Source organism: Gracilinanus agilis, chromosome 1 (genome assembly GCF_016433145.1).
Source record: "Gracilinanus agilis isolate LMUSP501 chromosome 1, AgileGrace, whole genome shotgun sequence".
NCBI lineage: Eukaryota > Metazoa > Chordata > Mammalia > Didelphimorphia > Didelphidae > Gracilinanus > Gracilinanus agilis.
The window spans coordinates 670,716,229-670,729,267 of NC_058130.1; positions in this window are offsets into that span (position 1 = coordinate 670,716,229).

The window sequence follows — 13,039 nt, forward strand, 5'->3', positions numbered from 1 at the left end:
TAGATTCAGAACTGGAAGTAACATTAGAAGGCATCAAGTCCAAACCTCTCCTTTCGCAGATAAAGAAACGGAAGTCACACAGGCCCCAAACGGCTGAGGTGGATTGGTCTTTTAACTTCGAGCAGCAAAAAACCCAGATCCATAGAAGCTCCTGAACGGGAGGGAGGAACGGGAGGAAGACCCGCGCTCAAATTCCACCTTGAACACTGACCGGCAGAGCCATCTCCAACTTCCTTTCCTCCCACTCTTTACTGAATTCTCCCCAATCTGGCGACCTGCTTCCACCAAAACGCCCTCTCCAAAGTCACCAGGGATCTCTTTATTGCCAACTCCAATGACTTCTTCATCCCCAGCCTTCTAGACCTCAGTAATTTAGCCGCCACTTAATTTTTTTTTGTTATATATTTTAATAATTACATGTAATAAAATTCCACATAAGTTTTCAGAAGTTATATGATCCAAATTGTTTCTCTCCCTCCAATCCCACCCCTTTCCCAGGGCTTGCAAGCAATTCAATCTGGGTTATACGTGTATCATCATGCAAAACATTTTTCTGTATTGGGCATTTTTGTAAGAGAATAATCCTATAAAACCAAAGCCCAAATAAACTAAAATGAAACATTTCTTTCTCACTGTATTCTTTGTCCTAAGTTCCTCAGAATTATCCTGGATCATTATGTTGCTGATAATAGCTGTCTTTCACAGTTGATCCTTTCCACAATATTGTAGTTATTGCGTACCATATTCTCCTGGTTCTGCTTATTTCACTCTGTATCAGTTCATCATTCCTTACAGCACAATAGTATTCCATCACCGCCATATACCACAGTTTGTTCAGCCATTCCCCAAACAATGGACATCCCTTTAGTTTCCAATTCTTGCCACAAAAAAAAAAAAAAAAAAAAAAAAAAAAAAAAAAAAGCAGCGTATACATATTTTTGTGCAAGCAGGTCTTTTTTTTTTTTTTTTTTTTAATCTCTTTGTGATACAGACCCAACGGTGGTATTACTGAATCAAAGCTGATATGTATTGATTTATAGCCCATTAGGCATAGTTCCAAACTGCCCTCCTTCAGTTCACAATTCCACCTGCTAAATGCATTAGTGTCCAATTTTACCACATCCCCTCCAACATTTATCACTTTTCCTTTACTGTCACATTAGCCAATCTGATAGGGGTAAAGTGGTACTTCAGGGTTGTTTTAATTTGCAATTTTTTTTTTTAATCAAGAGGGATTCGCAACATTTTTTCATGTGATTTTAATAGCTTTGATTTCTTCATCTGAAAACTGCTTATTTATATTCTTTGACCATTTGTCAGTCGGGGAATTCATCAGTTAAATTTTTTTTTAAACCCTTTTTTTTAAAACCAAAACTGCGTATTGGCTCCAAGGCAGAAAAGTGGTAAGGGCTAGGCAATGGGGGTTAAGTGACTTGCCCAGGGTCACACAGTTAGGGAGTGGCTAAGGTCACATTTGAACCTAGGACCTCCTGTCTCTAGGTCTGGCTCTCAATCCACTGAGCCACCCAGCTGCCCCCCCCCCCCAATCAGTTAATTTTTAATCCTTGGTTCTATGAACCTTAGTCAATAGAATTATTGTATTATGGTCAATAAAGGATGAATTTTAATATTTCTGTTGTTTGCTTTGTTTGTGAGGATTTTATGCCCAAATATATGGTCACTTTTTGTTAAGGTGCCATGGACAGTTGAAATCCCTTTCTATTACCATTCAATAATTGCCAGAGATGTATAATATTTAGCTTTCCTAAAATTTTAATCAATTTCTTCTTTCTTGTTTGTTTGTTGTTGGGTTTTTTTGGTTAGATTTGTCTGATTCTGAGATGGAATACATTAAGTTTCCCCACTCTTTTAGTTTTATTATTTGTTTCTCTGAGTAACTTGTTTACCTGTATTAATATGCTGGACTATTTAGTTAAGTATCAAAATAAATTCACTGTCTCTGGTACTTTTCAGTAAAATATAGCTTCCCTGTTTATATCTTTTAATTGTCTGCTTTTTGGTTGCCTAGTCTGAGATCATGATTGCTATCTCTGCTTTTTTGAGTTCAGCTTGGGGCATAACAGATTTTGCTCTAACCTCTTATTTTAAGGACTTACTCTGAGTTTTTATGTCTCAAGTGTTTCTTATAAAGCAAAATAAAATAAATACGCTTTGTTGGATTCTATTTTCTAATACATTCTGTTTTCTGGGTGAGTTGATCACATTAACATTCACAATTATGATTAATTATGTATTTCCCTCATCCTTTTCTCTTTCCTCTTTTTGCACTTCATCTTTTTTCTTTCTTTATTTTTTTTAAACCTTACCTTCCATCTTAGAATCAATACTATGTATCGGTTCCAATGCAGAGAAAGGAGTGGTAAGGGCTAGGCAATGGGGGTTAAGTGACTTGCCCAGAATCACACAGCTAGGAAGTGGTTGGGGTCAAATTTGAACCCAGGACCTCCCATCTCTAGGTCTGGCTCTCAATCCACCAAGCCACCCAGCTGCCCACTTCTTTATTTCTTTTTAATCTCTTCTTAGCACTAATCTCTCCTAAATCTGTTTTCCTTATTTCCCTTTCCCCCTCTTCCTGTTCCCTCCTGTTTCCTGTCGAGGTATGTGTGTGTCTGTATTCTACCATCTTTGGACCAGTTTGGATTAAAATGAGATTCAAGTGACACCCACTCCCTTCTTCACTCGCATACTCTGATTGAGAGAGATCATAAATTCCTATACTTTCTCCTCTCTTTTTTATCTCGTATCTTTCCCTCCCTTCCTATTTTTCTTTTTTTATTATTTTAACATCAAAACATAACAAAACGACTCCAAAGCCCTCTTTCTAATTTGATTTTTTACTATTACCCCTTATGACATTAGGGTTCTCATTCCCTTCCCATTAAAATGTAAATGGTTCATCTTTATAAAGTCTTTCAATTATTCTCTTGTATTTTCTGGGGTTTTTTGGTTGTTTTTTTTTTTTTTTCTTTTGAGGTAGCAAGGTGATTCAGAGGATAGAACACTGGGCCTTGAGTGGGGATAGGGGACAGCTGGTGGCTCAATGGATTGAGAGCCAGACCTAGAGACAGGAGGTCTTAGATTCAAATGTGACCTCAAACACTTCCTAGCTGGGTGACCCTGGGCAAGTCACTTAACCCCTATTGCCTAGCCCTTACTGTTGCTCTGCCTTGGCACCAATATATAGTATTGATTCTAAGATGGAAGGTAAGGGTTTAAAAAGAAAAGTAGCCTAGAGTAAGGATAAACCTGGCTTCAAATTTAGTTTCAGATACTTACTGTGTGACCCTTGGCAAGTCAACTTCTGTTTGCCTTAATCCACTGGAGAAGGAAATGTCAAGCCACTCCAGAATCTTTGCCAAAAAAACTCATGGACAATATTGGTGTGCCCATGGGATCATGAAGAGTCAGATATGACTCCACAACGATTTATCTTTTGTGTTTCTATTTCAAAGTTTTTACTCAACTCTAGTCTTTTGCTCAAGAATATTAGCAGTTCTCTATTTCACTAAAGGTCTATTTCTTCCCTTTGGGGTATGCTCCATTTTGCTAGATTCTTTTTGGTAATAGGGCTTTATCTTTTGCTTTTTGTCTTTTAATCTTTTATAGTTATAGCTGCTAAATCTAGAGTGACCCTAATTGTAGTTCCTTTTTCTTTCTGGCTAAAGTATTTTTCTTTGATGTTTAATCTCTGAGAGATTTAGGATATAACATTCTTGGGTATTTTCATTTTGGAGTTTCTTTCAAGAGATGCCCAGTGGATTCTTTCTATTTCTATTTTTCCTTCTGGTTCTAAGAGGTCTAGGAAGTTTTTGTTCCATAAAATATGATATCAGGCTCTTTTTTTTTTTTTGGTTATGGCTTTCATGGTAGGCCAACGATTCTTAAATAATAACTAGCATTTATATAGTACTTTAATGTTTGCAAAGCACTTTACCTGTTTTATTTCATTGATCACAACAACCCTATGAAGTAGGTCCTTAATATTATCCACATTTTAGGAATGAGGAAATTGAAGCTGTGCAATGACTTGCTAAGGTGAGATTTGAATCTGGGTCTTCCTGACTCCCAACCCCAGCCCCATGTAGCTTCCTGCTCATTTTCCTTGACCTGTTTTCTAGGTCAGTTTTTCTTAATATCAGATATCTTCTGTTTTCTCCTATTTTTTAAAAAACAAAGTTACTCCTTTGACTTCGTTTCAATATTTCTTTTTCTTATGGAGTCATTAACTTCTAGTTGTTCCATTCTAATTTTTAGGGAGTCTGTTACTTTGGTAATGTTTTGTAGTTCTTATGCAAGGTTATTAATTGCTCTATGCAATTTTTTCCTTAGATATCTTTGCTTTTCTAATTCTTTCTGGTATCACTCTCATTTCTCTTATATTTTTTAATTCTTTAAAAACTGGCCTCATTTCTTTTATGAATCCAATTGATTTTATGTCCAAACTTTTCTTTGAAGCTTTTTAATATGTGTTTTAGGAATTGCTTTCTCTTGAATTTGTGTCGTCATTATCCTTGGCATCATAATGATCTTTTTTTGTTTTGTTTTGTTTTACTCATCCTTCCAACATCTCTTCCCTAATTGGGATTTTGCATTAACACTGAACTGTGCACTTCTGATTAAGATGTGGCCCTTTATAACCCTGGCCTATCTTACCTGGTTTCAGATCTACGGAACTCCAACTCTGTTCTGCTCCCAACATACATCTGACTCTGAGACTCCATTGGTCCTGGTTTAGAGTGACAGAATGATAGCCTTTCTCTGCTCCTGGGGTATTGCTTCAAGATTTCCCTTCCTGGGTTGCAGGAATCTTTCTTCTCCCAAGGTTAAAGAATTAGTCTTGTGGCCCACTTATGTTCCAGGGGGCTGGCTCTGAGATTTCTTCTCACCAATCAAAGCGACACACTCTGCACTGGATAGCTAAGTCTTAGATTCCCCTCTCTAGGATCTGTGTATTGTGTCTATGGCCCTATTTGGGGGCTGAGTCCAAGTTCCCTGCTCCAGGGTTGGTGCCTCCGTGCTGTAGGAGTTTGCTGGAGCCAGCCAAACTGTTAATTTTCATGGTAAGTATTTATACTTTGGAAACTGGCAAATGCTCAATTTATCATTCTGTTGATTTCTAGATTTAAAAAAGTGGAGAAAATTTTAATAAGGTAGATTAAACTTAAAAGTGTGTCATGTGTAAATTTTTTTCAGAGAACTGGTTGTTAGATGCTTACCAGCAGAATCCACCCCTGCAGTAATAGGAGCCTCAGGAGGTTGAGTCCAATACCCTGGTTTCTCTGGCAGGGATCAGTTACAGCATCATTGCATCCCTATTCTGCTCCTGGGTTATGGCTCTGCAACCCAAACCCACCTCTATCCCAAAATTCCTGCTCTGGTCACTTGCCTGTTGGTCAAATTTGTGATCATATGTCCCATTCAGTCTTTTAACTGTTGCATTTACAATTTTTAAAAAATCTGCATGTCATGCCCTTTTCTGGTGCAAGTACAAAACCCTTGAAGGCGTGCATCTGATCTTCCCCTTTTTTTCAACAATGTATCTCAGAATCCTCATGAGCATTTAGTATTGCTCACTTTGTGAAAAACAAAAGCAAAAGTTATGTAAAGTCTCTTAATTATGTTAAATTATTAATTTTTTATTTTAAAATGCTTTTTTCCTTAAATGGCATTAAATAACCTCAACATCAAATAACCAAAACAAATCATGCTATTGCCCAGTTACGTATAAACTAAAACAATTAAATATAATTAACATTTTTGTTTTTTAAAGTAATTCTTCTTTAAATAAAGTAATACCTAACACTAGTGTTCAAAAATCTACTTTGAAAGTGACTTTAACAACAGTGGAGGCCATCAATTTTGATCTCTTTTCTGAAACTGATAGGGGTTTTTTTTTGTTTTTTTTTTTTTGGTCTAGATATAACAGAAGAAACATTAACATACTGCAACAGACTTTTTAAATTAGCAAACTAGAAAATAAGCTGGGACTTAAAGGAAGCCCAAGGAAATCAGGAGGCAGAGATGAGGAGAGAGAGAGAAAGTAAGTCATGTTGAGAAAATGAGATGAGAAAATGCCCAGTTGGAAGATGCAGTATCTTGTTTGAGAAACAGCAAGGAAGCCACTGTCATTAAATTACAGAGTATGTGGAAGGGCTGACGATGTAAGAGGAATGGAAAAGTAGGAAGGGAAAGGGGTATGAAGGGCTTTAGAAGCCAAATAGAGGATTTTATATATTTGATACTGGACAAGATAGGGAGTTATTGGAATTTACTGGGTAGGACAGTAACATGGTAAGACCTAGGCTTTTGGAAGATTATTTTGGCAACTGAGTGGAGGATGGCACTAAAGTGGGAAGGGACTTGTGGAAGGAAGACCAACCAGTAGGCTGTTGCAACAGTCCAGGCATGGAGTGATGAGAGCTTGCATAGGTGGAATATGTGAGAGATGCCACAAAGGCAAAATCGATTTGATAATCAGCAACAGAGATGATAATTGAATCCATGGGAAAAGGGATCATCTAGAGAAAGAATATAGAAAAGAGGAATCAGGACAGAGTCCAATGGGACACCCAGTTAGTGGGGTCTGGCTTGGATGAAAGACCAGCAAAGGAGACTGAGGAGTGGTCAGAGAGGCAGGAGAACCAGGAGAGAGAATAGATGTCCTGAAAACTGGAGAGAAGATATTAAGGAGAAGAAGATTATTATTAGTGTCAAAGGCAGCAAAGAGGTCAAAGATGAGAACTGAGAAAGGTTTGGCAATTAGGAGATAGTCAGTGATTCTGAAGGTGAGGTCAGACACCAGATTGCAGAGTTAAGACAATGAAAAGGAAGAAAGCAGATACCCATTGTAGATGGCTTCCTTAAAGAATTTTGCTAGAAAAGAGAGAAATGGGATAATAGCTAGTGGGGGGGATAGATAGATCAAGCAAGGGTTTTTTGAGGATGGGGTAGGCATAAGCAGCTATATATATTTTAAACTCTGACCTTCTGTCTTAGAATCAATACTGTGTATTGGTTTCAAGGCAGAAGAGTGATAAGGTTTAAGCAATGGGGGTTAAGTGACTTGCTCAGGGTCACACAGCTAGGAGGTGTCTGAAATCACATTTGAACCCACAACCTTCCATCTCCAGACCTGGCTCTCAATCCGCTGAGCCACCCCAATGCCTCCAGCATAGGCATATTTGTAGAAAGTAGGGGAGGCAATAGATATAGAGAGACTGAAGATGAGACAACAGGCATGATAGAACAATCTGCTGGAGAAGATGGGAAGAAATGGGTTCATTTGTGCAGGTAAAAGGGTTTGACTTGGCAAGGCACATTTATGTGTGTGTGTGTGTATGTGTGTGTGTGTGTGTGTGTGTGTGTGTGTGTGTGTGTGTGTGTGTGTGTGGCCTATTTAGGTGGATATAATCAGAGGAATCTGGGAGATATGAGTTTAGGAGAAGGGAAGAGGAAGCTCTTGTGAAACAACTTTTTTTCAGTGAATTATGAGGCCAGGTCAACTGAAATGGTGGAGGAAGGGGTTGTTGTGAGAAGTTTAAGGAAAGAAAAGAGATGTTTAGAACAGACTCTACGGAGAGTAGGATAGCAAATCAATTAGTCTGCCTTACGGCAGCGAAGGCCCAGTTGAGAGAACATAAATTTTAGTGGGTTTTGTTACCTCTTTCCAGCTCCATTCAGCAGAGCATGAATAGAAGTAGGCTGATGATGAGACCTGGGGGTTGGCAAGGCATGATTGGCAACAGGACAAAGGAGCCTGTGACTCTGAGTAAAGAATAATATGGAATTGAGTAGATTCGTCAAGAGACAGAGATAGGGAAGAAGGAGGGGAGATAATGTAGTCGATGAAGTGATGAGGTCCAGGAAAATAACAGAGGGATAGAGGGAACGGAGGTCATGGTGAAGATAAACACGTTTAGGAGTAGCAAGCCACAGGGGGAAATGGAATGATAAAAGATTATGATGAGATATATAGACAGTTTGGAATTTGTGAAAAAGGAAATGGAATGCTTGTAGACAATGGTCATAGCAAGGCTATGGCCAACTCTGTATGCAGTTGAACTGGGAAATTAGGTTATTTGAATAAAAATCATTAAATATAGTTCAGCAAACTAACCAAACTAATTTAAAAAGTAGGTTATCTTTAGTGTTCAAAACTCACAGTTCCAATTCTGCAAGGAAGATGGGTAGGTATCTCTTGTATCTTCTCTATGGGGCTACATTCATTATAATTTTACAGAATTGCTTCTATCATTCTTTCATGTTTGTAGTCATTATGTATATTATTTTCCTGGTTATACTTCCTTTTGCCTCAGTTTACAAATCCCATGCTTGTCTGTATTCATTATATTTGGCATTTCTTACAATGCAATAATATTCTATTATATTAATGCACCACAACTTGTTTAGTTATCTCAAAATGACAAGCAATTATATTATTTCCAGTTCTTTGCTATTTTGAAAGGTACTACTGAGTCTTTTTGGCTTACAAAGGGTCTTTTTAAATTTTAATTCTCTTTCTTATTATCAACCAAACATCAACAGACATGGCATTTCCCCATACAAAAAAAAAAAAACCCCAAACACAGAAAAAATATGAAATTGTGAGTCTCCACTAAGTACGGCTTGTTTTTTTTTTGTTGTTGTATATTTTCAGTTTAACATAGTAATTTCAATATTCTTCTGTATCTTTCTCTTAATTTTGCCATTTTCTGCTTAATTTTAAATAGTCCACTGATATTCATTTCCTTACTACCCTTTAGTATTACTATCACTATCCCTAACTCTTCTTTAATCTCTCACCAAAAAAGTATGTAGCAAATAAGCACAGTTGTATAAAAGAAGCCTTCCATTGGTCATGTTCGAAAATGTTTCATTTTGTATCTTTACTCCACCACCTTACTTCCAAGAAGTGGAAAGCGTATCTTTTGGAATCATGACTGATCACTGCATGAATCAGTTCTAAAGTCTTTCACAGTTGTTTTCTTCACACTATTGTAGTTGTATAAATTGTCTCCTGGTTCTGCTCACATCACTTTGCATCAGTTCATACAATTCCTTGCAGGTTTCTATGAATCCATCCCTTTTTTCACTTTTGTGGGACAAGTTTTTAATTATATTCATATATTATAATTTGTTCACTAATTCTCCTTTGTTTCCATTTGCTATAAAAAAAAAGGTTGATTTGAGTATGTGAGTAGTGGTGTCATTGGGTCAAAAGATATGCACAGTTTAGTAATTTTTAATTTATACTTATAAAATTATTTCCAGCTTTATCAATAGTACATTAGTACAGAGACTCCCAGGTGGCAGAGTGTATAGAGCACAAGGCTTGGAAGGGGAAAGAACTGAATTCAAATCCAGCCTCATACACCAATTATCTGTGTGATCCTGACAAGTCACTTAACCTGTCTGCCTCAGTTTCTTTAAGTATAAAATAAATTTAATAATAGCATCTACCTCAAAGGGTTGTTGTGATGATCAAATGAGGCAATATTTATAAAGTGCTTAACATAGTGCCTAGCATAGTAGATGCCTAATGCTTATCCCTTTCCTTCCTACATTAGTGAAACCTTGCTTTTCATCACTGACCTCCTTGGCATATATGTTTAGCATTTATTTGTCTAGTTTTAATAATATCTTCCTCTTCAAATTGTCTTTTTATTTCTTCATCCACTCATGTCATATCTCCAAATTAGAATATAAGCTTTTTAATAGTAAGAATGTTTCATTTTTTTCTACACTTTAAGGAGCATTTAAGGGAAACACAGATCTTTCATAGAACAATGAAAACCTGTTACTTATGAATCTGATCTATTTTGAAAATTTGGACCTTTTGCATAATTAGATATTAGATGACATAGCTCATTCTTTTTTACTTTACTATAATCATAACCAAAGTTTTCCACTTTTGTAGGACTTGACAAGCTTTGGTTTATATTCTTTGGAACAGCATTTGAGAAATGAAGATTACCTATTAACAGTAGCATGTTAAAATTTTCTAAAAGCCTCAACCACCCTACCAACACACTTGGGTACAACTCAAAAATTTGTATGATAGAAAGGAACAAACTGAATGCCTCATCTCCCCCCTAAAATCTTTCCCTAGACACCAACTTCTCTGTCACTTTTGAATCACATTTGAAACTCCTTTTTCTCATTGCCCACATCCAATTCAGTTCAATAAACACTTATTAAGGCACTTTGCACAAGGCACTAGAAATTCTGATACAAAAAAACTCCCACAGAGTTCCTGTATGCAACCAAATGGGGAACATGGCAGGTTATAGATAAACAAGCATAGTGTGGTATGAAGAAATATAAGAGCAAAAGAGGGATGTAGACAAAATGTTATAATATAAAGGTGAGAAAGTTATTTTATTTTTTCTAAACACTTACCTTCCGTCTTAGAGTTAATACTGTGTATTGGTTCTAAGGCAGAAGAGTGGTAAAGCCTAGGCAAAGGGGATTAAATGACTTGCCAAGGATCACACAGCCATAAAGTGTTTGAGATCCAATTTGAACCCAGGACCTCCTGTCTCTAGGTCTGGCTCTTAATTCACTGAGCCACCTAGATGCCCCCAAGAGACTACTTTTAGTTGGTACAAGTGAAATTAAAAAAAAAAAAAACCAATTCTGCCCTCAGGGACAGGCTGCTGGTATTTTGCACATCCTTCAGTGAATCTGTGATCTCAACAGGAGGAAAGGGACCCCTTTTAGTGCTGCAGGTCAGAATCCACCTGTGCTTTCTCATCCTGCAAGATGTTTGTCTTCCTATGGCCTTTGAGAGAGTAGCAGTAATGGAGGAAAGCAGAGATGATAAGAACCACAGTTTTTATGTAAACATGACTAACTGTTGGTACCTGAAATGTGACATCTTTGCCCATTAACTACTGAAAAGACATTCAACTAGAAAAATTGACCTATATCTTCCACATGTCAATCTTCAATCAAACTTCTTAGATCTCAACATACTGTGTGTCATGTGGGATGTTCATTTTTTATCCTTCACTACATCAACATGGGCAGCCCATATCATTTTCTGATTGTAGGCCTCCTGGATAATAATCTTCTGTGCTTCACAAAGTCATTTTTTGATGCCTCATCAAACTGTGGAGGTAACTCTGGGTTCTAAATGATTATGCTGGTGAAATTCAAGTATTGGTAGGTTCTATAATGCCAGAAAAGTTTGATTATAGACTCCCAAACAGACCTTTACAAGAACCAGTCTAAGTACAGAAAGGCTCATCACTAGTGGGGTTGCCTGAGTAATAAATTCTTTGGTCCTTGGTAATCCATGAAATAGAAAAATACAAAAATGTTCTCCACCCAGTTTGGTTAGGCCTCTTCTGATTGTTTAATGGTCATGGCAGAGAAGCAATAAAAAAAAGAAAGATTAGCATGCTAGGAATCAGTTTTTAGACTGCCTATAAACACAAATTGTGGGTGATTGAAATATAAGAGCTTTGTCTAAATTAAATGGACAAAACAACTGATGAGATATACTAATAGAAAAATGTAACCACATCAATAGTGACAGTCTCATAAATGAAACGAGAAGACAAAAGGAAGCTGTGAACTAAACAGAAAAGGCTCATAGGTTCTCCTTAGCAAGGCAAATCAGAGAACTGTTTTTATCCTACATAGAGAGGCAATAAGAAACAGGATTTCATGGAATATTTGGTCATTTTACATTGTAGGGCTTAAGGTAAGGACTAGCAAAAAGATCACCATGTTGCAAAAGGATGAGAAGATAGAGAAATTCTACAAAGAACTTGATAAGACCTTCCAAAATAACTTTGTGATTTCAATGCAATGGGCAGAGTTGAAGACAGAAAAAGTATGTTGGAAAACATGGTCCAAAAGTAAGAAATACAAGAGCCTAAAGATATGTAGACTATACAGAAGACTTACATCTATATATCATAAAAAATTTCTATAAGAATTAGAGGTGATATAGAGCAAGAAAAACAAAACCAAAAGAATATATGCAAGACTACCACAATGTAACAGCATGGCAAGGCAGAATAGTTCTGGTCAAATGTCAAGCAATATTAATATTACACTATCTAAATTAAAAGACATATCTTTCCTTTCTATTACCAACTATTTCTCAGGGATGTAAGAGATATTTTGGATTAATGTTTATGAAATAATTTTTGTGTCAAAACTCAATGCATAAATACTTTTTAAAGAGTGAGCCAGCAAACACCAAATAATATCACAGAAAAATTAAACTGACTACATTATGACAGGAAATGGCTAGTAACCAATGTGGAAATCATTTCCTAATCAATTATGTACAGTCATACTATCAACTTACTAAAGAAAAGACAAAAATTGTTAGCAGATTAAAATAATAAAAATGGGAAGAAATTGTTGACAATTTAAGCAATTCCAACCTAACCAACTAAACTCAATGCCCCAAATGACAAATAAATTAATAGACACTGATATAGACTAACACTAAGTTTAGCCAATATAAACCAGTCATCACAAGAAGAAAAAAGTGTAGAAACGACTTCAGTCAGCAAACACTTAATCTCTTTGCTAAGCATATAGTAGAACAGGGGAATATCTATGAAAATACAAACTTATCTATAAAATCTTATGAAATACGTTAGTGAAAGATTATGGATAGTATTGTCACATGTAAGAGTAAAATTAATATCCAATAACTCCAAGTATTATATTTTACACGATTTATTAATAAACACTTGAAGTAAAAGAAATGAAAAGACAAAAGTAAAAACCTGAGTAAAACCTGCTTCCCCAGCTGCAATCAGGGAGAAAGAGCGCACAAGGGCAGAGCTACACAAAACTTATGTCTTCCCTACATTAGTATGTAACGTGAGAAGGAACATGGGAAGCTGGGATTTAGAGTCTTGGGGAGCAAATCCTAATTACACACACATAAAAAAAGAAGCTATGAAAATGTTTACAGAAAGTCATCAACAGACCAAATTAAGCCAGAGAGCATTTAACAATGACACTGGAAGGATAACAAATATCTTAGAAA